General features: G+C 30.6%; 1 long non-coding RNA gene across 8 annotated transcripts; it reads right to left on the minus strand.

The window, feature by feature from the left end:
- Nucleotides 1-4,293: 4,293 nt before the first annotated feature.
- On the minus strand, nt 4,294-7,233 carry LOC139899064 (uncharacterized). Of its 8 annotated transcripts, none has more exons than XR_011777306.1 (9): nt 6,942-7,233; nt 6,761-6,803; nt 6,435-6,477; nt 6,247-6,308; nt 6,018-6,082; nt 5,120-5,196; nt 4,910-5,014; nt 4,717-4,794; nt 4,294-4,623 (listed from the first exon to the last, which is right to left on the minus strand). It is a non-coding gene; the product is annotated as an uncharacterized lncRNA (long non-coding RNA). The 8 variants fall into 8 exon arrangements; XR_011777303.1 differs by having other exon boundaries at nt 6,018-6,087; XR_011777305.1 differs by lacking the exon at nt 6,435-6,477.
- Between the last annotated feature and the right edge of the window lie 18,795 nt (nt 7,234-26,028).

The raw sequence follows: 26,028 nt of genomic DNA on the forward strand, positions 1-26,028 counted from the left end.
TTTGTACAATAAAACTTTTAATTACAATCTTTATGAAAACATATATACATATATATTTTCTTCAGACGTAATCATGAATTTAATGAGTCAATGTGATATTAAACTCATCGGATTTACGGCTAGAACTAGAATACATAATCTCTAAAACATTAGAGATTACATAATCGCCATGAAGGACGAAGATAGTTTATGTAGAGCGATTCGTAGAACGATGATTATGCTTGAGGTATAGATTGCGAGGTTGAGACGTGTGATGATGTTGTGATTGTTGGTACTAGTTATGCTGCTGGTGCTGCTGATGGTGGTACTGTTGCCGTCGGTGCTACAAGTGTTGTTAGTGCTGAGGTTGGTGATGATGTTGGTGTAGCAAGTATAGCTTGTAGATCACGCACCATCCTTGTCAGGTTTTCTATCCTACCCTCTATCATTTCTATCCAACTACTCATCTGATTCGATAGATCTTGATTATCAATTTGAAGTTCCCTAACTTCTTCTAATATTCCCCTTCTATTGGTATTCGGAAGTAGAGGTTGAATATTTTCTGAGATTGCAGTAATGCGACCTTCGAGGTGGAAAACTTTAGCAAGAAGGGTGAATACAGTGTTGCGCATAGGTTCGTCGGTGAGTACATCATTTTCTCCGATGTTAGGGAGTAAGTTTGGTTCGCAGTAAGGCTCGCCTTCTTCATTTCTCCATCGAGTGAGTAAGTCTCGGACCCACCCCCATCTCCTCCAGAAAGAAAAATAACTAAATGGTTGAGGAACTTCTGGTTCATTGACTTCGGAGTCTGCTTCAATATACATCTCGAAATCGCTTCCGGAACTAATGGAATCCAAGCTAGGTGTAGGATCCATCTCTCACGATCAGTTAAAGAGTTTTGATATGAAATGATTTTCGAATATCGAATGATATTCTAATTATATATAGAATATCTATACATACTTCCAAAGGTCCCGTGAATTACGGAGATAATTAAGGAAACGTGTCAGATAAAGTCTACAGTGACAGATACGTTAAGATATGGATTAGTAGATATGCTAAGATATGAATTTTGTCTATACATTATTCATGCAATCATTGCAGTAAGATGTGTCTAGACTAAGAATGATAAGCAGGTAATTTCCTAAGGATGATAAACTAACGATTTCCGACAAAAATGATAAGCAAAAGTTTTGACATGCAGATACGGTCGAAGTCCAGACTTACTAATGCATCCTAACGACTATCAGTTAGACACACTAATGCAAGACCTGGTTCACTAAGACCACCGCTCTGATACCAACTGTAAAAACCCGTCCTAATCCATCCGGACGAAGTCCATATCGATTATAAACGATTCACAACAGTTGGTTACATCGCGAGGTACTTGACCTCTATATGATACATCTTACAAACATTGCATTCGATTTTAAAAGACAATCTTTCTTTACAACGAAAGTTGATGACATGCATACCATTTCATAATATATCCAACTATAATTGACTTAATAATAATCTTGATGAACTCGACGACTCGAATGCAACGTCTTTTGAAATATGCCATGAATGACTCCAAGTAATGTCCTTAAAATGAGCAAATGCACAGCGGAAGATTTATTGCATATCTGAGAATAAACATGCTTTCAAGTGTCAACCAAAAGGTTGGTGAGTTCATTAGTTTAACATAAATAATCATTTCATAATTTTAATAGACCACAAGATTTCATATTTCCATTTCTCATAACATACGTCACATGCATAGAGACAAAAATATCATTCATATGGATTGAACACCTGGTAACCGACATTCACAATATGCATATAAGAATATCCCCATCATTCCGGGATCCTCCTTCGGACATGATATAAATTTCGAAGTACTAAAGCATCCGGTACTTTGGATGGGGCTTGCTGGGTCCGATAGATCTATCTTTAGAGTTCACGTCAATTAGGGTGTCTGTTCCCTAATTCTTAGATTACCAGACTAAAAATGGGCATATTCGGTTTAATAATTCAACCATAGAATGTAGTTTCGATCACTTGTGTCTATTTCGTAAAGCATTTATAAAAGCAGCGCATGTATTCTCAGTCCCAAAAATATATATTGCAAAAGCATTTAAAAAGGCAGCAAATGAAACTCACCTAATGTATTTTGTAATAAAAATACATAGAACGACATTGAACAAGTATAGGGTTGGCCTCGGATTCACGAACCTATTATTCAATTGTATAATTATTAAAACATATAATAGAATCACATAATTTTCTTTATTATTTATATGTTTTTAGGTATGTAGAATTTATACCAAATTCCATTAAATACTTATATTATATCTCAAATTATATGTTATATATATTTGTGTTGTATATGTGTTTAGAATGATTAATATCTATATATATATATATTCAGTTATCTTAATGTATTCATTTAAAAAAAAAAATCATAGTTTGTTACATACAAGTATTTTTATATAAATGATGTATGTATTAAGTATATTTTAAGTACAAAATATTTATCTGTAACAAAAATGATAATTTTGTTAATAATAAATTACTGATAATAATAACTTCATTTAAAAAAGATAGAATTAACAATAACAATGATATTGTTAAAATTTATACTTTTGTTTAATAATAATAATAATTATACTAACAATTACAAAAGTGATATTAATACTAATATTAATGAAAATGATGATAACTGGTATTATTTTCATAATAATAATAATAATAATAATAATAATAATAATAATAATAATAATCCTAATCCTAATCCTAATCCTAATCCTAATCCTAATCCTAATCCTAATAATAATAATAATAATAATAATAATAATAATAATAATAACTAGTGTTCGAACCCTCGCTTCGCGCCGGGGGTTCGGTTTTTAATGTATTTTATTGCATTTAGTTTGTAAAATTTTTTTGTGGCTAACGATGATGTCGTTGAAGCGCAACTCAAAGATTTAAATGTTATCTAAAATTAACAATATATGTGCATCTTCGCGTTTTGCTATGGAGTTGTCGACTTTTAAAAATTTAACGGAGAATTAACGTGTATGATATTTAGCGTTTTTTTAAAAAAGCACTCGTTTTGCGTATAGCTAGTGACATTGTGTTCCTAAAATTATTTCGAGTTTAACGATGATGGCGGAAATATTTAACTCGTTGCGAGTGCAAAGATATGGCCCGTTGAATATCTGGGTGGAGTTTGTTTAAGATTTTTTATGAGAATGGTTAATTGAAACTTTACCCCCTGTTTGAGGGGTGGATTTGATTTTTTGGATAAAGTGTGGGGTGTTTGTGGGTGAATGTTGGGAAAAAAAAAAAGGCAAAAAGTCAAAAATACCCCTGGATACTATTCATTTCCCCTATGTCATTTAAAATATAACTAGATGTGGAGCCCTCGCTTCGCGCCGGGGGTTCCGTTTTGAATGCGAGTTAAAAAAAAAAAGTCTCGATCTATTTTGTAAAAAAGAATTTTTTTCGACATCTAACATTGAAGGGTTGTTCCTTTTGTGAAAGTTGACTCTTTTAGCGTTCGGGTTTTATTTAAAAAAAAAGTTAGTAAAGTGGGGGTTCGATTTGTATTTTAATAAAAGTTAGGGGTTAAGTTTGTGAAATTTAAAAAAAATATACGTATAAAGTGGGAGTTCGATTTCTATTTTAATAAAAGTTAGGGGGTTAAGTTTGTGAAAATTGAGTATTAGTAAAAAAAAAAAAATTTAGTAAAGTGGGGGTTCGATTTGTATTTTAATAAAAGTTAGGGGGTTAAGTTTGTGAAATTTGGAAAAAAAAATACGTATAAAGTGGGGGTGCGATTTGTATTTTAATAAGAGTGTAAAGTGGGGTGCGATTTGTATTTTAATAAAAGTTGGGGGGTTAAGTTTGCGAAAAGTGAAAAAAGGAATAGTACTATTCATTTGACCTTTGCCTTTTAGATATAGGTATATAATAATAATAATAATAATAATAATAATAATAATAATAATAATAATAATAGTGATAACTAGGTATGAGGTCCGCGCGTTGCGGCGGATTTTGTAAAAAAAAAAAATTGGTAGCTATTTTATGTATTAGTTACTGAGACCAAAAGAATGAATAAATACATATACATAATACACTTGCACTTAAAAATAAAAAGAAGCAGCAAAAGCTTAATTATTAAGTAGTTATAAGCAATATCTAAATTTGCAGCATAACTGATGGATTTCCATGGTCTAAAATTAGATTATGCGGAAAAGGGAGATGCACAAAATTTAACATATCAATTTCAACACAAGTAGAATGAATGGGTAAAGTTATACACCTTCACGAAAATACTTCCGAACTCATTTTGGAACACCAAAACTTTACAACAAACTTGATACAATATACTTGACATAAAAAATGTGACTATTACTCTATTTAATACCAAAATGATCAAACGGGTTAAAAGGGCCCAAATGGGTACAAAACAACTTTAAATTTATAACACCCAATAGCAACCATTAACACAAAATAAGAGTAAACAAACATGATAAAAAATCATAGCAGAGAAGGTTGAAAGCAGGCTCGAAAAACGACCCTTAGAAAGTTATCGATCAACAAAAGTAGCGCCGATGGAGTTATAAAGAGTCTTATTAGAAATAAGACGAATATCACCTATATACGGTAAGCCAACACTTTTCAGCAGAATATCTTCATGAACGCAAACATGCATAACAAAATAAATAAATCTTGAATTAAAGAACTCACTCGCTAGCTTGCTTTCTGATCCAGGTTGCAACATTACCGTAAATAGTTGAAAGACAAATATGAATGTCTTTTAACTTCCTGACAATATCATGTATAACAATTGGAAATTTGTTAAATAAATGGAACTATTAAGCACAAAAGGATTCAAATAGCATTCACATATTTCAACTTGTAACTTGAAATTTGGTCTTACCATTTATCAAAATTGTTGACATTTCATCGAACACGTTCCATGCGTTTAAAATAACACAAAGCAATTTATAAACATTTCCATACATCATCCCTTTCAAATTTGCACCTTGCAACAACAAACAGTAATATCATTACAAAAAGACTAAGAATCTTCCTACCTTTCACCATACCTTATAAAGTATAAACAGAAAAAAAAAATTAGTAAACAAACCTCGAAATGGAGTCAGAAACGGTAAATAGGAACTCCAAATTCGAATTTCAAGCAAAACGAACAATACCCAAATCAACCTGCATCATGAAAACACTACGCATATCACAAATACAAACAGATAACTACACACTAAAACTACATAAACTCTAAAGAGATGTCAACATGAGATGATTATTTTAAAACATACACTTTAAAGAAATTTGAAATCCCAAAATTTCTAAAACAACAAAAATCATAAAATTTGGTATCTAAAAATAAATAAACAACACAATATTAAAAAATGACTAACGTCAATAAACATGAAAACTGGTTACCAACCATTCGATCTGTATAAATAGTTGCATATATTATATATTAGGGTCACATAATTAAATCAACATGCTAAGAGTTCACATTATTAAATGGGTCCATATTACCACATCTAACTAAATACATACTAACCATTCCATTTCAAATCTAGGTTTTTAGTATTAAACATGAACACAAAATACAATATTAATCCAACAAAACATCAATAATTTGCTCAAAATTATGGGTTCATAGGTTCAATATAAATATAAAACAATTTAAAACATAACTTGATTTTTATATGTAGCTGGTTGAAATATTCAGAATTATCATACAACTATAATATTTCATATCCTAAAATCATACAGTAGTTACAAAAGCATAATGTTGAATAGTGTTTAGAACAAACAACAAAAATAAACAAATACAAAAAAGTATTACCTTCAGTATATCATACTAAACAAAAACAACCTTCAATAAAGGACTTATAAACAGTGTTTCATTGTTCTTACATATAAAACTAAAAGCAATAAACAATAGTATTAACAATAATTTCTCAACAATATGCCATGATTAATCCAATATTCTGTAACTATATCAAAAATCATACCATTTTTGGTTTCAGACATTTCATCATGCGCTTCTCATGCACCAGAAAATCACTATTTGACCAAACTTTCCTACATACATATACATATACATATATAATTCAAATAAAGAATGTTATAACGCGTAACTATGAGGGAACACAACACAACAATAACATATAATATAAAAGAAACATAGAAACAAACATACACAAAAAAGTGGTATGAATAAGTGGGTTAGAATTAACTTACACAACCTAAGTTGACCCACTTCCATATAGGTAGGTTAGTATGAGCATATCCAATATGTTCACCTGGTTGTATATCAATGATCAATGTCTCAACTATCTCGTATCGGTATGCAGATAGCCTTCACACACAACCGACAAAAAATATGCGACGACCACAATGAATATATAAAAAAACCAACACACCTTTACCTATTTAAGATCATAAAAAAAAATCTGTGTGTGCAGTAACAATCTGTAAATACACAACAATCAAGCACAAATCATATATCACTATATAGAACAAAAAAATTCTGAAAAGTTTGTTGAACTTCACATTAAAAACAAAAACGAAATTACAATTATTAATTTATATAATGTATAACTTGTCCAACAACATTTTCTCCTAATCTTTCAGATAACTTAAGTACCTTGACTTCAGTGTGTGATTCTTTAAATTCACAATCCTTTTCAAATCAATTTCGAGCAAGCAAAAAAGTTTAAGTCAATGTAAAATAGTAAAATAACGTGAAGCTAACCTTTATGATTTCATGATCAATAGTAGTATTTCACAATGATTGCCTAGATTTAGAGTCAAACGACGATTGTCAGGTGATAATCAATAATTTTCTCAACAAAAAGATAATTAGGGTTAGAGGAATAAAATATGAAACAACTGAAAAAGGTAGAATAAGGGGTGTGAATCAGAGTAAAACATACCTGAATCTCCCCGTTCATTTGATTTAGGGGTTTCGTGCGTTATCTGGTTCTAACCGTGGTGATACCGGTGGTGGCGCTGGCCGCTACCGGTGGGTGCAGCTGGTGTTGGTGGCGGTGGCGATGGAGATGGCGATGATCGCGGCGGCGCCGGTGGTTGATGATGGTGGCGAAGGAAGGGTTTTAATCTTGAAGGGAGTGAGTGGGTTTTTATTATTGTAGGGAAAATTAGAGAAGAAGGTACCGGAAGGCATGTTTTATGGTTCGGGGGTAAAGGGAAGGTGAAGGTGGAAGAATCATCTAGCAGCGTCAGCTAGAAGCGTTGGTGGTTGAGGAGTTGAGGTGATAAATATCTATGGGGGATTCACTGTTATATTGTGTACGGTATTTAGTGTATATACTAATAATAATACTAATAATACTAATAATAATAATAATAATAATAATAATACTAATAATACTAATAATAATAATAATAATAATAATAATAATAATAATACTAATAATAATAATACTAATAATAATAATAATAATAATAATAATAATAATAAAAATAATAATAATATTCGTACTTGTATTTATAATCCTAATAAATAAATAAAAAATTGTATCATCATACTTATATTAGTAATCATAATATTAATGATTAATTTTTCATAATACTTAATAATAATAATGATTCTAATACTTAATGATAATGATAATGATATCTATAATGATAAGTGTAATAACAACAATGAGAATAATAATCATAATAACAATACAAATAATAATAATATTAATAATAATAATAATAATGGTAAGAATAATCAATTAAAAAAAATTGAAAACTACCTCCAAAATTCGCAATAAAAAGATATGCCTCAACCGAGTCTCTAACCCCCGACCTCTCGCACACCCGACAATCCCCTAAACCATCAGGCTGTTGCCTGTTTTTCTATTTTAATCCCGTTTTGTAATTTATATAACCCGTATTCAGAATTCATCATCATCTTCAATCAAAAAGTCGACCGGGAACCCAAACTCAGAATAAACATAAAATAACCAGCTTTTATATCTTTTAAATGAAGCAAAATTACTAATTGTGAGTAATTAATTTAATTAAAATAGAACATTAGATAGAAATAGCTGTAACAGAAAAGTGATGAATACGTTATGAACTTGAAATCGATTTTGAATTTCTAAGACGTTTTAGATAAAATTTATAACATGAAAAAGGTAGTAAAACATTCATATAAACTTTATGTAACCTCAATTGGATCCAATACATTGATTTGAACTCGAATTTTAATATGAACAAATCTGTTGACTTTTTTATGAACAAACTTTGACTCCAAAATTCACACTCGATACTAAAATTTGAGATTTGAAATCTTTCAGAAAGTTTAAATGGAGTATTTAGAATGGAACTGCATTAATAGAATTTGGAATTAAACTCAATTTCGATGTTGTTAAAAAATATATGAGGAACAGAGGTCGACGTGGGTTCTTCTATTTAATTTGTGATTTCTTGTGATAATTGGAATCCCCTCAGCCATTTAGTGGACCGAGTTACCTATAATTACTCCTAATTTGTTTGCATTTGAGATGAATTGAAACGTATAACCATATTAGACAAAAAGTGCGAGCACTATGAATTAAATGGAAATAAAGAATGAAACAGATATGTACTCTTAACAGTTCCTTGGATTTTATTGTGATTTAAGTCGTGATTAGTACAGATTTTAGGGACAAGAATCAAGATCTCCTACAGCTTGATAAAGATGTGAAACAGAATACGTATGCTGTTGTATATGCTCGAATTTTTATATATTTATCTATGTATATATAGTATTTATATATATATATATATATATATATATATATATATATAATATTTGTAAAGGTGTTTACATATATATATATAATTCTGTATATGTATTTGTATATAAATATAATTCTGATTACATAATTCGTATTTGTATAACTATATCAGTATATATTTATAGGTAAATCTGTTTTTATATATCTGTAATTATATTATATGTATAACTCCGTATTTTTATTTATATATATTTATCTATTATTTATACTTATTTATATATACATGTGCTTTATATGTATACATCGAATTATATATTTGTATATCGGTATTTATGTGTTTATCTCTAACTGCAATTTGTATATATGTGTTTTTAATTAATATTAAAGTAATTATTAATACTAATTCTATTATCATTAGTAATAATACTAATAGTAATTATATTTATAAAATTTAAAACAAAATGATAATAATATTATTATTTATGATAATAATACTAATAATAATAATGATAAAAGTAAAAATAATGGTAATCATAATAATAATCGTAATATTTATAATATTAATATTTAATAGTAACTACAATAATAACTAATAATATTTAAATCTCAATCATAATATGTACCCAAAACTAATATTGATATTGATATTAGTATTAACAATGAACGTAGTAATAAGGTTATTATGACAATTATATCCTTAACTTGTATTTACATTCAATATATACGAATTATTCATTATGTAATTTTTTATAATTTTATATATATAGCGACTCATATTAAGTAATGAACTTTTATGTAAATATTACAATATACATACTATAATATATACTTATGGGAATCATATAATTTATTGAATCTTTAATATATATATATATATATATATATATATATATATATATATATATATATATATATATATTACAATATATATAATATTACTTATGTTCAAAATTCCTATATATATGTATATATATATATATATATATATATATATATATATATACACACACATTTAATTATAAACAATTGTCCGTGAATCGTTGAGCATAGTCAAAGGGTAGTTGATTACATGAATATAGATTTCAAAACTTTCGAGACTCAACATTACAGGTTTTGCTTATCGTGTCACAAACATATAAAGATTAAAGTTTAAATTTGGTCGAAAATTCCCGGGTCATCACACACTATACTTGAATTTGTGGACGAGACTGAGTCCGAACCCGAGATGTGTGACGACCCGAAAATTTCCGACCAAATTTAAACTTAATCTTATTATGATCTCGACACGATAAGCAAAGTCTATAATGTTGAGTCTCGTAAATTTTGGAACTATGTTTATATATTCAATTACCCTTCGACTATTCCCAACGATTCACGAACAACTATTTGTTAATGGACATGTGTATAAATACATATATACAATAATTTGGAATATTAATTTTTAGAATTAATTATATAAATAACTTACAACGTGTTAATAAAATGAATATATATATATATATATATATATATATATATATATATATATATATATATATACATATAGATATATATACATATATATATATATATATATATATATATATATATATATATATATATATATATATATATATATATATATATGATTGCTATACATAATTATTGATCGTATGCATATTATATTATATTAAAATGTATAAAATTTAGTACTCATTAAATTATTATATAATATATAATATATAATATATAATCATTTAATATTAGGTAAACAATAAAATGTAATATTAAACTACGAGTTAGATTATAGTTGTTACATCGATATTATTATTATTACTTTCATTATTATTGTTAAAATTAATGTTAATATTAATATCAGTATTGGTAATATTATTATTTTCAATATATAATACATAAATATGAAATCTGATACATTTAATCTGATATTGTAATATTAATAATGTTATTATTATCATTATTAAAATCATTATTTACATGACTATTGGAAAATTATTTTTATTACTATCTTTATTGTAATTACTTTACTTTTATTATCATTAGTATAATCTTGATATTATTATTATTATTTTATTATTACCATTTATTATTATTAGTATTCTTATTAATATAAATGTTAATAATATTTTTATCATTAAATACATTGATAATTATTAATAATAATTAGATTTAAATTATATATAATTACAGATATATATATATATTTATATCTTATATTTATATATATAAATACATATGCATATATAAAATACTGATTTATATATAATCAGATATAGATATACATAAATATATATACGAATATATACATACAGGAAATTGAAGGAGTAGGTATTCTGTTTCATCTCACCATCACACTTTCTCTAAATTGTTTTTCTGTCTCTGATCTTGATACATGTCGAATCCAAGCTACAATTCAAGACAAAATCCGTTAGCCATCGATTTCACATTTTTGTTTTTTTTTTTTTTTGATTCATTTTTTTTCTTCTGCTCTTGATTGAGAACCTGTCGACCACCATATCCACTACAAACAACTGTAATTGATTTCCTATTGTTACATAAATTATTCACTAGCACTTATATATAACTATCACTGCAATTGATAAAAAAAGAAAGAAAGGAAGAAAACAGATAAACCGAATACCCCTGTTTGCGTTTTTTTTAAAAGCTCAAACTCGTATAAATTTCCAAAATCTAAAAATGTGGTTCTGTTAGGAATCTTCTATTAGAACTATTATAGAGTTTTTTGTACAGATAGTTTCTAATAGAGTTTTTCAACCTACTTTGTGTTATGATCTTAGTCTAAAAACGTCTTAATAATTTAATCAAGTTTTGAGTTGTGTTTGTTCTTCAAGAAGGCCGTACAGCAGAGTTTTTATTTATAATTTTTTTCCTTATCATTTGTTGTCTGTTAGTTAAAGGTATCCAATACAGATTAATGACAATTAAATTTCAAAACTAAATCCTAATTCAGTAATTAGCTATTATAGAAAAGTGTCTCTAGTCAATCGATTAAATGGAGAAGAGGAAGAGAGAAACAGACAGGTAGGTTATATACAGTTGGGTAGCAATTATATCAGGAAAAACGAATCGGAATGGATGGTTAAGGGTATTAGCAGGTGAGCGAGTGGTCGCGGGTTCGAGTCCGGGCAAGGCCGATTATATTTTTGGAACCTATTCTTGTGTGGTAGTAATCTTTTATTATTATTGATAATGCTAAAAACGAACATATATTTCATAGCATTATTCCTCAAGAAAGACAAGCTTTTAGTTGCAATTATTCTATTTACAAGTGATATTCGTTTAAATAATAAAAGGTGAAGACAAAAGACAGATTCGACGAATTGAAGACGCAAACGACCAAAAAGCTCAAAAGTACAAAAGACAATCAAAGAGGTTCCAATTATTGATAAGAAACGTCTCGAAATTACAAGAGTACAAGATTCAAAACGCAAAGTACAAGATATAAAATTGTACGCAAGGACGTTCGAAAATCCGGAACCGGGACCAGAGTCAACTCTTAACGCTCGACGCAACGGACTAAAAATTACAAGTTAACTATGCATATAAATATAATATAATATATAATTAATTATATTAATTATATATATATTATATATATATATTATAAAACCGTCGGCAGAGAAACTCCAAGGGTGTGAGCTGTAAATACATTCTCCGCGACTCGCGGAGTTTGAAGAGCATTTTGCCGCGAGTCGCGGAGCCCCAAATTTCAACTCTGGCTATAAAGCAAACCGAATTCTGATCAAATTTCATATTCTATTTTCTCTCTTCTCTATCTATACGATATATATATATATATATAATTTATATTTTAATTTTAATTTTAATTATAATTCTAATAATAAGGGTATGTTAGCGAATGTTGTAAGGGTGTGAGTCGAAATTCTGTCCGTGTAACGCTACGCTATTTTTAATCATTGTAAGTTATGTTCAACCTTTTTATATTAATGTCTCGTAGCTAAGTTATTATTATGCTTATTTAAAACGAAGTAATCATGATGTTGGGCTAATTACTAAAATTGGGTAATTGGGCTTGGTACCATAATTGGGGTTTGGACAAAAGAACGACACTTGTGGAAATTAGACTATGGGCTATTAATGGGCTTTATATTTGTTTAACTAAATGAAAGTTTGTTAATGTTAATATAAAGATTTACAATTGGGCGTCCCTATAAATTACCATATACACTCGATCGGACACGATGGGCGGGGTATTTATATGTACGAATAATCGTTCATTTAACCGGACACGGGAATGGATTAATAGCCACTAGAATAATTAAAACAGGGGTGAAATTACATTCAAGGGTAATTGGTGTAATTGTTAACAAAGTAGTAAAACCTTGGTTTACACGCAGTCGATAACCTGGTGTATTCATTAAACAAAGTATTAAAACCTTGTTACAATTCGAATCCCCAATTAGTTGGAATATTTAACTTCGGGTATAAGAATAATTTGATGAGGACACTCGCACTTTATATTTATGACTGATGGACTGTTATGGACAAAAACCAGACGGACATATTAAATAATCCAGGACAAAGGACAATTAACCCATGGGCATAAAACTAAAATCAACACGTCAAACATCATGATTACGGAAGTTTAAATAAGCATAATTCTTTTATTTCATATTTAATTTCCTTTATTTTATATTTAATTGCACTTCTAATTATCGCACTTTTATTTATTGTTATTTAATCGCACTTTTAATTATCGTACTTTTTAATTATCGCAATTTTATTTTATCGCATTTTTATTATTCGCAATTTCATTATCGTTATTTACTTTACGCTTTAATTTAAGTCTTGTATTTATTTAATATTTTACATTAGGTTTTAACTGCGACTAAAGTCTTAAAATCGACAAACCGGTCATTAAACGGTAAAAACCCCCCTTTATAATAATAATATTACTTATATATATATATTTGTATTTTTATAAAAGTAAACTAATATAGCGTTGAGCTTTGTTTAAAGATTTCCCTGTGGAACGAACCGGACTTACTAAAAACTACACTACTGTACGATTAGGTACACTGCCTATAAGTGTTGTAGCAAGGTTTAAGTATATCCATTCTATAAATAAATAAATATCTTGTGTAAAATTGTATCGTATTTAATAGTATTTTCGCACTAAAAATAATACTATTTTATATACACCTCGCATAACATCAAGTATTTTTGGCGCCGCTGCCGGGGAAATATCTTAAAAGCCGGAAGCGCAACGCTAATATAAAAAAAAAAGATTTTTTGTTTACTTTTATTAAAATTCGCTTATGTAAAAATACGTTTTAATTATTCAAAAAATATAAAAAGAAAAACAAAAATATAAGTATTTTTTTTAAGATTTTTTTTAAATATTTAAGTTTTATAAGTTTCTTTATTTTTATTTTAGTTTATAAAAATATAAGTTTAATTTTAATATCTTTTATTTATATAAAAATTAAAAACAGAAAACAGAAAATAAAAAAAAAAAAATAAAGAAAAACGCGTAAAAATTCAAACCTGTCAGCTGAAATTCTGAACCCCGCGACTCGCGGGGTTTTCTTCATTAATTACCGCAACTCGCGGAGGGTATCTGACAGGCGACAGGAAACCCTAATCGAGCATTAATTACGGGTTATTATTAATTATAATTATTATTTAAACCTAATTATTATTATTATTATTATTAGTTTTAGTTTTATTTTTACTTTTTATTTAATTTATGTATTTTGTTTAATTAGTTTTATTAAATTGTAAAATTAGTAGTTTTATTAAAAAAAAATAATATAAAAATAATATTTTTATAAAAATTGTACTTTTTACAACTTTTTGTATATTTTTATATTTTGTCCCTTTTTAATCGTGTAGCGTAATATTTGTATTTTTCGCTCATATTTAATTTTAAACTTAGTTTTTGCTATAGTTATTTTTACTCCTAGATTTTTAGGCTTTGCCGTAGAATTCCTTAAGTGCTTTTTCTTTAGACTAAGATTTAGGTGCTTTAGAATTTTGCGACGCCTTTTTAAGTTTTAGTTTCTTTTTAAGTTATTTCCATTTGGGATTTAGTTTTTCCTGTAAGCTTTAATATTTTTAGACACCTTTTACTATGTACCAATTATCATTCCAATTAGTAATATCAATTTGCGATTATAATTTTAAGTTAGTTGTAGTAATAAGGTTAGGTTAGTCAACTATTTTTAAGTTTTTATAAGTTTCTTTTATTTTTCCGTCACCTTTTATTTTTCAACCATTTTTTTTTCTTTTTAGACCTTTTGCGACGAACTCTTTTTCTCTCTTATTTCTCGCTATTCTAGTTTTAGGACTTAGAATTATTTTTTCTACTTCTTATCTAAATTTCTTAAAATTACGAAAATTTATTTTGAGTGGTTAAATTGATAGACATCAAAATTTTCTGGTTCGTAGTAATAGTTGGATTTGTACGTGGACCGGGTTATTGGAGCCAAACAGTCCTCAATTATATTGAGACCAAACGAATCCTGCCCCTCTGCTGCATCTTTTGGCTATTCAAAACGTGGGCAAAATCAGAAAAGTCTATTAATTGGATAACTTATTATAATTTTTCTTTCCTTTTTAAAACTAATAGGATATTCAGTGAATGCACCGAGCAAGACGTTCATCACCTTTTGTACGTTCACCACCTGTAACTAGATCAAGACATTTAGCAAATATAACCGCCGTTGATTTTTCTTTAGAATCGTCATCCAGTCAACCAAGTACTTCAGTTCAAATTTCCGATAATCCATTTTTTAAACCCAACCTCACAATTGAGAATCCAGAGAATATTCAGGAACGGTTCGTAGATCCTGAACCACTAAACTTTCCTCCGAAACCACCAATCATTCAAACAGAGATTGTTGAGGAACGAACCATTAAATCAGAATCATCTAGTGATACCGATTCAACAAATTCAATTATGGAGAATCTGGAACCTTTAAGTATGGAAGACCGAATGAGAGCTAAACGCACTGGCCAAGGTCACGCAATTACTCATCCAGACATTAATGCGCCAGATTATGAAATCAAAGGACAAATTTTACACATGGTGACTAATCAATGCCAATTTAGTGGTGCGCCGAAGGAAGATCCAAATGAACATCTACGTACCTTTAATAGGATCTGCACACTATTTAAAATCCGAGAAGTGGAGGATGAACAGATATATCTCATGTTATTTCCCTGGACTTTAAAGGGAGAAGCCAAAGATTGGTTGGAATCGTTACCTGAAGGGGCGATCGATACATGGGACGTTTTAATTGACAAATTTCTTAAACAATTCTTTCCTGCATCTAAAGCCGTAAGACTTCAAGCAGAAATTGTTACGTTCACACAGAAACCAAATGAAACTCTATATGAGGCGTGGACAAGATATGGAAAGTTATTAAGAGGATGTCCGCAACATGGTTTAGACACCTGTCAAATAGTACAAATATTCTACCGAGGATGCGACATCACTACAAGAAAAGACATAGATATAGCAGCTAGTGGTTCGATTATGAAGAAAACCGAAACTGATGCTTACAAAATTATTGATAACACTGCTTCCCACTCACATGAGTGGCACCAAGAAAAAGACATCATTAGATCATCTAAAGCAGCTAGAGCCGATTCTAGCCATGACTTAGATTCCATTTCCGCAAAGATAGATGCTGTGGAGAGACGAATGGAAAAGATGACTAAAGATATTCACTCAATACGAATTAGTTGTGAGCAGTGTGGAGGATCACATTTGACAAAAGATTGTCTCAGTATTGAATTAACAATGGAACAAAGAGAGAATATTTCATACATAAACCAAAGGCCTGGAAATAATTATCAGAATAATTATCAACCGCCAAGACCGATTTACAATCAAAACCAGAATTATAACCGAAATATTCCATACAACAACCAACAAGGTCCTAGCAATCAACAAGTATCCAATAATACTTACAATCAGCAAAGACCTAATTTTCAAAACAAACCACCACAACAAACCGATGATAAAAAGCCGAATTTAGAAGATATGATGACGAAGCTAGTTGAAACTCATACGCAGTTTTTCACATCTCAAAAACAAACAAATGAACAAAATGCTCAAGCATTTAGAAATCAACAAGCTTCTATTCAAAATCTGGAACAAGAAGTAAGTAACATAGCAAGGTTAATAAGTGAAAGAAAACCGGGAAGTCTACCTAGTGATACAAATGCTAACCCCCGGAATGAAACAGCTAAAGCTATTACCACAAGAAGTGGTACAACACTTAAACCACCTGAAATACCTGTAACTTCTGATGAAACTATTCCTACTCCACAAGAACCACAACCTGATCAAGATAAGGAAAAAGAACCGGTAGTTGAAAAGGTTAATGAAAATAACACAGTTAAGGATAAACCTTATGTTAAACCATACCAACCACCACTTCCTTACCCGAGTAAAATGAAGAAAGAAAAACTTGAAGCCGAGCAATCCAAATTCTTGGATATGTTTAAACAGATAAATGTAAATCTTCCTTTCATTGATGTGATTTTAGGAATGCCAAGATATGCTAAATTCTTGAAAGATCTAATCTCAAATAGAAAGAAAATGGAAGAACTCTCGGCTGTTACTATGAATGCTAATTGTTCAGCAGTGCTGTTGAATAAGATACCAGAAAAACTATCTGATCCAGGAAGTTTCACAATTCCATGTTTTCTGGGTAGTCTTAGTTCAATAGAAGCATTGGCAGACTTAGGTGCTAGTATAAATCTAATGCCGTATTCACTATACGCTAAACTAGACCTTGGAGAATTGAAACCAACCAGAATAAGCATACAACTAGCCGATAGATCAATAAAATATCCTAGAGGGATAATGGAGAACATGCTAGTTAAAGTTGGTACTTTAGTATTTCCAGTAGATTTTGTTGTTTTAGACATGGAAGAAGATTCTCAAGTTCCTCTAATATTAGGAAGACCATTCTTAAACACGGCTAAAGCAATGATAGACGTGTTCGGTAAGAAATTGACCCTAAGTATAGAGGATGAGAGTGTTACCTTTTCAGTTGATAGAGCAATGCAACAACCACAATATGCAGATGATACATGTTATTATATTCAAACTATAGATGCACATGCAGAATTATTAGAAGAATTTCCAGAATTACAAGGAACAGGAGAATGTTCTTTAGGAGAAGGTAATGAACCAATTGATGAAGCTGAAATGTTAGCTACACTTATAGCTAATGGATATGAACCAACAACAGAAGAAATTCAAATGCTAAAAGAAGAAGACAGATATCGATATAAATCATCGATAGAAGAACCTCCGAAATTAGAGTTAAAGCCACTTCCAAACCATTTGGAATACGCTTATTTACATGGTGAATCTGAATTACCTGTAATAATATCGTCTTCTCTTACTGAAAATGAGAAATCACAACTCATTTCTGTGTTGAAAGCTCATAAACCAGCCATTGCATGGAAGATTCATGATATTAAAGGAATAAGTCCTTCGTATTGCACACATAAAATCCTTATGGAAGAAGGTCATAAAATGTATGTGCAACGCCAACGAAGACTAAATCCTAATATGCAAGATGTAGTTAAGAAAGAGATTATTAAACTGCTAGATGCAGGTTTGATATATCCAATTTCTGATAGCCCATGGGTAAGCCCAGTTCAATGCGTGCCTAAGAAGGGTGGCATGACTGTCATTACAAATGAGAAAAATGAGCTTATTCCTACTAGGACTGTAACAGGATGGCGTGTATGTATTGATTATAGAAAATTAAATGACGCCACCAGAAAAGATCACTTTCCCTTACCTTTCATAGATCAAATGTTGGAAAGATTAGCCGGAAATAGTTACTATTGTTTTCTAGATGGATTTTCCGGATATTTTCAAATTCCAATAGCACCCGAAGACCAAGAGAAAACCACATTTACGTGCCCTTATGGTACTTTTGCTTACAAACGCATGCCATTTGGACTTTGTAACGCCCCTGCAACCTTTCAAAGGTGCATGATGGCAATTTTTCACGACATGATAGAAGAATGCATGGAAGTATTCATGGATGACTTTTCAGTCTTCGGTGATACATTTAAATCATGTCTAGTTAATCTGGAACGAATGCTAATTAGATGCGAAAAATCAAATCTAGTACTTAATTGGGAGAAATGCCATTTCATGGTTAAAGAAGGCATCGTTCTTGGACATAAAATTTCAAAAGAAGGAATTGAAGTGGATAGAGCTAAAGTAGATGTAATTGCTAAACTTCCACATCCCACCAATGTTAGAGGAGTTAGGAGTTTTCTAGGGCATGCCGGTTTTTACCGACGTTTCATAAAAGATTTTTCTAAAATTGCCACTCCTATGAATAAACTCCTAGAAAAGGATGCGCCATTCATCTTTTCAGATGAGTGTATCAAATCTTTTAATATTCTTAAAGAGAAGCTCACTAATGCACCGATCATGATAACACCAAATTGGAATCTACCATTTGAACTAATGTGCGATGCAAGTGATTTTGCAATGGGAGCCGTTTTAGGACAAAGGATTGAAAAACGATTTCAACCTATATATTATGCTAGTAAGACGTTACAAGGAGCACAAACGAACTATACAACTACTGAAAAAGAACTCCTTGCTATTGTCTTTGCTTTTGACAAATTTCGATCATATCTCGTTCTAGCAAAAACGGTGGTCTATACCGACCATTCTGCTCTTAGATACCTATTTTCAAAACAAGATGCTAAACCAAGATTAATCCGTTGGATCTTACTTTTACAAGAGTTTGATATTGAAATCCGAGATAAAAGAGGAGCAGAAAATCTCGCCGCTGATCATCTTTCTCGTCTTGAAAATCCCGAATTAGAAGTTCTGAATGAATCGGCCATACAAGACAACTTTCCTGATGAATATCTATTGAAGATAGATTATAAAGAAATTCCATGGTTTGCAGACTATGCAAACTACTTAGTTTGTGGATTCCTTGAAAAAGGATTATCGTACCAAAGACGAAAGAAATTCTTCAGTGATATAAAACACTATTTCTGGGAAGATCCACATCTGTTTAAAAGTTGTCCCGATGGAATAATACGCCGATGTGTATTTGGAGATGAAGCTAGTAAAATTTTAAACCATTGTCACACAGGACCAACAGGAGGGCATTATGGGCCTCAACTAACAGCAAGAAAAGTTTATGAAGCTGGATTCTATTGGCCTACAATTTACAAAGACGCACACCTTCTTTGCAAATCTTGTGATGCATGCCAAAGGGCCGGAAAAATAAGTCAACGTGATGAAATGCCACAAAATGTCATCCAAGTATGTGAAGTATTTGACATTTGGGGTATTGACTTTATGGGTCCATTTCCAAAATCTCATAATAATCTATATATACTCGTAGCCATTGATTATGTATCTAAATGGGCGGAAGCACAAGCTCTCCCAACTAACGATGCACGAGTTGTAGTCAACTTTTTAAAATGTCTTTTTGCAAGGTTTGGAACACCAAAAGCTTTAATAAGTGATCGGGGTACTCATTTCTGTAATAATCAACTTGAGAAAGTTCTTAAAAGATATGGAGTAACTCATAAAATCTCCACCGCATATCATCCACAAACAAGTGGACAAGTTGAAAATACCAACCGAGCTTTAAAACGTATTCTAGAGAAAACTGTAGGATCAAATCCGAAGGAATGGTCCATTAAATTGGAGGATGCACTCTGGGCTTTTAGAACAGCCTACAAAACTCCAATTGGAACCACACCTTTTAGACTTGTTTATGGAATAGCATGTCATCTTCCAGTAGAAATTGAACACAAAGCATTTTGGGCTTTGAAGACATGTAATCTTGATTTACATGAAGCTGGACGTCTACGATTAAGTCAAATAAATGAATTAGAAGAATTAAGACATGAAGCATACGAAAATTCGTTAATCTATAAAGAAAGAACAAAGAAATGGCATGATAAAAGAATCAGAAGTTCAAAAGAATTTAAAGAAGGAGACAGAGTTCTTCTTTTCAATTCACGATTCAAGCTATTTCCTGGAAAATTGAAATCAAGATGGTCTGGACCATTCATAGTCAAAAGAGTTTTCCCATACGGAACGATAGAATTGATAAATTCAAATGGGATTGAATTTAAAGTTAATGGTCACAGAGTTAAACATTACATACATGGTCCGATGGAAGTTGACAACGAAGTTAATCACAATTTCGACAACACAGCTAACTAAGTGTGGGGAGAATCAAGTCTTTAAAGGATAATATGTATTTCTGTTAGATTGTCTGTTTTTGTGTAGTTCTCGAAAATGGAACCCGAATGGTCTTTCCCTAGCAGACCCTAAAGAACTAGTCTTCTCCCCCCATTCTGAATTTTTATTTTTTTTTAGGTTTTTACAAAATGAAGACTGCCTGTGAACTAAACCATGGTCTAATGCTACACGCTTTGATCACTAAACGTAATAATGACATACTACCGAGTGAAATAGTATCAGTAATCAGAGAAAGAATGGACGGAGTTAGAAAAGAATCCAGATGCGAAGATAATAAGTTACAATTTGGTAAAGGAAAATAAAAATCCGCAGCGAAAAGAAGAGCACGACACCTAGAAAGATGTCACAAATGCGGAAAATGGTCACATGGAGGTAAATGTTCAAATAATCAAACCTATTCAAATACCGAATTTGTTACTTTATGCAGAGACGGACCGTTCATATGTTTAGAAGAAAAGACGCTGAATGCTCGAGGTTACGCCTATGTAGCCATGGAAAATCAATTAAACCGACTATCGTATGAATGGAATAGATCATATAACTAAGAAATCTATTTCACAGGTATGTCTGTACAGTTTTTATTTTTATTTTTATTTTTAACCTTTTGATAATAAACGCTAATTTGTTCGCTAAAAAGTATTAAATTGGTATTGAATAAAATTAGGTTTGGCGACCGAAATTATTGATATCATTCAAAAATTTATTACATCACTGCGAAATTTAACGTTTATTCTTAAGGTATAAATATCTTTAATCAATCAACCCAAAATATTTCAAAAATTCGTCATGAGTCAAATTAGGTCTTGGAACCGAAATTACTTTACCGAAAAGAGGGGCGCATATTTTTGATAATATTTGATTGATTAAAGTGGGATAAAAAGACAAAAAGATTTTTAATTTTATTTTTACGATATTTTAAAAATTAATATTTAAATCTTAAATTAATATTGTAAACTTTGTAAAAACAATATATTTAAAATTGTAAATATTTGAAAAATTAATATAAGTTTGATATGAATTTATAAATTTTTAAATTAAGTTTGGTGTGAATTTTTAATTTTTAAAATATAAATTTTTAATTTTATGCATTTCAAATTTTAAGTTTGGTGTGAATTTTTAATATTAATTTTGAATTTCATATTTAAGTTGTGTGAATTTAAAAACAAAAATTTACTTTATCTCATTAAGTTAAGAATATGATTTTTAAAATTCGTCGTAAGTTGAAGACTAGGTCTTTGAACCGAAATTGCTTTACCCGAGGGAGGGACGAGAACTTTTATTATCATTATTTTTAATCTTATTGAATTAGAGTATGCCAAAAACATTGAAAAAACCCAAAAATCTTAGCTTTTAAAACAATCGCTACAAAAAGACAAATTTTAAAATTTTGTCGAAGGACGGACTAGGACATCGATCCGAAACGACCTCGTCCTAAATAATAAGGGAAACAAAATTTTAAAATTTATTTCTTAATTGTTTTCAAAAGTTAATGATTATAAAAAAAAAAAAAAAAAAAATACCAAACTCCGCGAGTCGCGGAGTTTGGAGGGTTAATCTCCGCGACTCGCGGAGGGACCGAAAATCAAAAAAAAAAATATAAAGAGCTGAACGATCAGTTCACTCCCCCACACAAAACACTGCGAATTTCACAGCGAAAAAACCCGAAAAAAAACCCCAAAAATCACAATTTTTAACCGTTAATCACCAAATCTTTTGCTAAAATCATGTTGAGAAGGATGCTATCTAAGAATTACTCAAGAAAAACGGTAAATTTCTACACCTAAACACCATTTAATTCGAAATTTGGTGTTCTTGAGCTATTTTTTCCCCAATTTGATTTTGATGCTTTTTAGTGTAATTAGACTTAAATTGTTTATGTATTATGCTTGTATAACCTAGATTGATGCTGTTTAACATGATTAGAAGCCTTAAACTTCAAATTTTGAATAATCTAGGGTTTGTGTTCTTGAGCAATTTGGGGCTTTTTGATATAAACAGGTTATGGCCGATTTTTGTCATGAATTGTTGCTAAATTGAGTAGTGTAACATGTCTAGGTAGTTAAATGATCCAAACTTTGAGCCTAAACATGATTTTGAGAATTAAAGTGGACTTTTTCAAGTCTAAAATTCATGAACTTGATTTTTGAAAGATAATGCCATTTGAGACTTGTTTAATTGCTAGTAATGATTATTTTGACATGTTATTTGAGTTGAATGCTTATGAACTTGGCGAACATTTTCGTATATGCTTATATGAAAAAGTGTAGATTTGATAAAAATGTGAAAATGAGCTTAAGTTTGATATAAATTGATAATGTCATTGTAATTATTTTGATTAATGATTTTGCTGACACTAATGCATATTTGGATGCACAAAAATTGTGTTTGATGTGTTTTGCAGAATGAAAGGGGTGAATCTTCATCCCAAGCCCGCAATGCTCCTGCTGAGAATTTGGAACAACAGGAGGTGGATAACTACTACAAGCAGGATGTACCTCATCCAGTCATGACCTTTTTCGATATGCATTTGGAAGAGTTGCACCTGAACCTGAGATTTGACAGACTTTGGATAGATTATCCAAAATATCAACGGGGTTTGCATACTCTTCATTCCAAGGTTGTTGAGGTACCGAGGGTCATAGAATGGGGACCCTTAGAAGCTGTAGAATTGGCCGGGCCAATTAGGGAATTACTTGTACAGAGGTATGGTAATTCTTCTTTTAATGACTGGATATGTTTATTCACCATACGCAGACCTGTATATAAAGTATGGTGTGAAGAGTTGTTATGTAGTATAGAGTTGAATGATCGGGTAGCTAGTTTAACCGATCGTTCTTTTATTAGATTTTTGTTAGGCGGTTCGATGCGACACATGTCTTTACTGGACATGGCTCAGGCTTTACGTATATATACGCCTGAGGAGTTAGCGTCTGCCGATTGTAGAGGATTGATACTAAACGGTAGAAAGATAGATGAGAATTTTGATACACACGGTGTGTGGAGTCAAATGACAAGCCATCACCGTTTCAAAGGGGGAAATTACTCTTATTTGGATATAGATAGAGCCGAATTAAGAGTGATACATAGGTTTTTAGCTAATTCGATTACACAAAGGGGTAAGAACAAAGAAAAAGTAAATGAACAGGATTTGTTTTACCATATGTGTATTCGAGACCCACAAAGCGCTGTAAGTATACCATATTGTGTGGGTTATTATTTATCAGCTATGGTTCGGGGGATGCGACCACATAGCATAATAGGAGGTGGTATTTTTATTACTTTGATTGGTGAATATCTCGGTGTGGATATAAGTCGGGGGGGATTATTACTAGAAGAGCCGGAACCCCGCGACACTATAGGTTTAAATGTATACCATGGTGCGAAAGTTTTGAAGAGGCGAAATAACGCCGCAGTACGATACCATGGTAGACATCCACAGGTGGAGAGAAACCAGGAGCAAGGTAATGTAGGAGGGGGGAATGAGATGCAAGAAATGCATAGGTTTATAGCTTCTCAGGAATACGAAAATGCTAGACAGAGAGCATTTGAAGATTGGCAAGTTCATCAGAACCAGATCATAGCTCATTGCCAACATATAGGTAGAAACTATATTCCTACACCGAAACCCATCTTCCCTCCTTGGTCGATAGAGATGCAGCCACCATATCCTACGTATAACCCTGCCGAAGCATTCTATAGCACTTATGGTTATGCCTGGAACCCCTATTGGTACCAATATCATCCTTAGTTTACTTATTATTTTTTTTTTATTTTGTAATTTGTAATTATTGATACATTTAATATTTTTGTTAATATTGTAATCATTTTTATAATTATCTAACTTTTATTCTTAGATTTTAATAATTTTTGAATGTGGGGTAATATACCAAACTTCAAAAATATGTATATATGTTTGCAGTTTATCTTATGTACACAACAGGGTAAAACAACGCATTTTCAAAGACTGGCATTAAGTTCAGCAAAAGCAACTAATTTTGACGACAAGATGCAAAATATATGTGAAATAACAACAAGACGGAATGAACAAATGATGTGCACCATTTATCATTCAGCAAACAAACGCCAATATATTTGGAAACTTTGGTAAAAATTTAATCATTTTCACACAAATCACCCTCAATAATTTAAATTGTTACTGATTTCTTGCAAATGAGGGCATTGCAAGATCTTAAGTGTGGGAAGGGGTTAAATTCTTTCGGATTTTAAAAATTTTTTACTTTATACACTTGGTTACCATTAAAAATACTAGTAAAGCAGTAGTTGTATTAGAATCTAGTGCTCTCTGATAAAAAAAGAACAGCCCTAGTCTTATATACTGACTACCCAATTCTAGTAAAATTTTTCAAAATTTTCAATTAAATGAATTCAAATCATGTTTATACATATTTATGAACGATAAAACTAGGTTTTAACACCGAAATTATTGTTATCTCAGAAAGAACATAAATTAAGAAACAAACTAAAATGTTAAAATTCATTTAAAATGGAATAGAGGACGATAAAAAGGAAAATAAAAGCCAAGTGTGGGAAAATTTACCAAGTTATTTTAAACATATGTCACATATATCTGTAACAAATAACTGAAAATACTTTTGCTTTGGACTAAACTAAACTGTTTTACCCGATGAAAGAAAAGAAGAGATGGATCTACATGATGAATCAATTCCATCATTAAAAGGAAGTAAAGTCTTCCGAAAAAGACACGCGCTTCTTGATTTAGGTCATGAAGTTGTCGTTCAGACCAGCTGTAGGTTGACGAAAAATCTAGAAAAGTCATCACTAAAATCAGCAGGAAATCCACGGACCTCAGCATTAAACAGGGTCGCCAAGTGGTCAGATTTATCCTAACCTTGAGAAGGATTTATCTCGTATAATGGGGGGCACCATGCAAATTAGCTTGATAAGACTAATGAATCAGATCCCCAGAAAGGATAATCTCCTTAAAGATTAAAAATCAGCTTTTAAGACTGATATTACTCAATCCTAGAGATTGACCTTAAA

Source organism: Rutidosis leptorrhynchoides, chromosome 3, assembly GCF_046630445.1.
Source record: "Rutidosis leptorrhynchoides isolate AG116_Rl617_1_P2 chromosome 3, CSIRO_AGI_Rlap_v1, whole genome shotgun sequence".
NCBI lineage: Eukaryota > Viridiplantae > Streptophyta > Magnoliopsida > Asterales > Asteraceae > Rutidosis > Rutidosis leptorrhynchoides.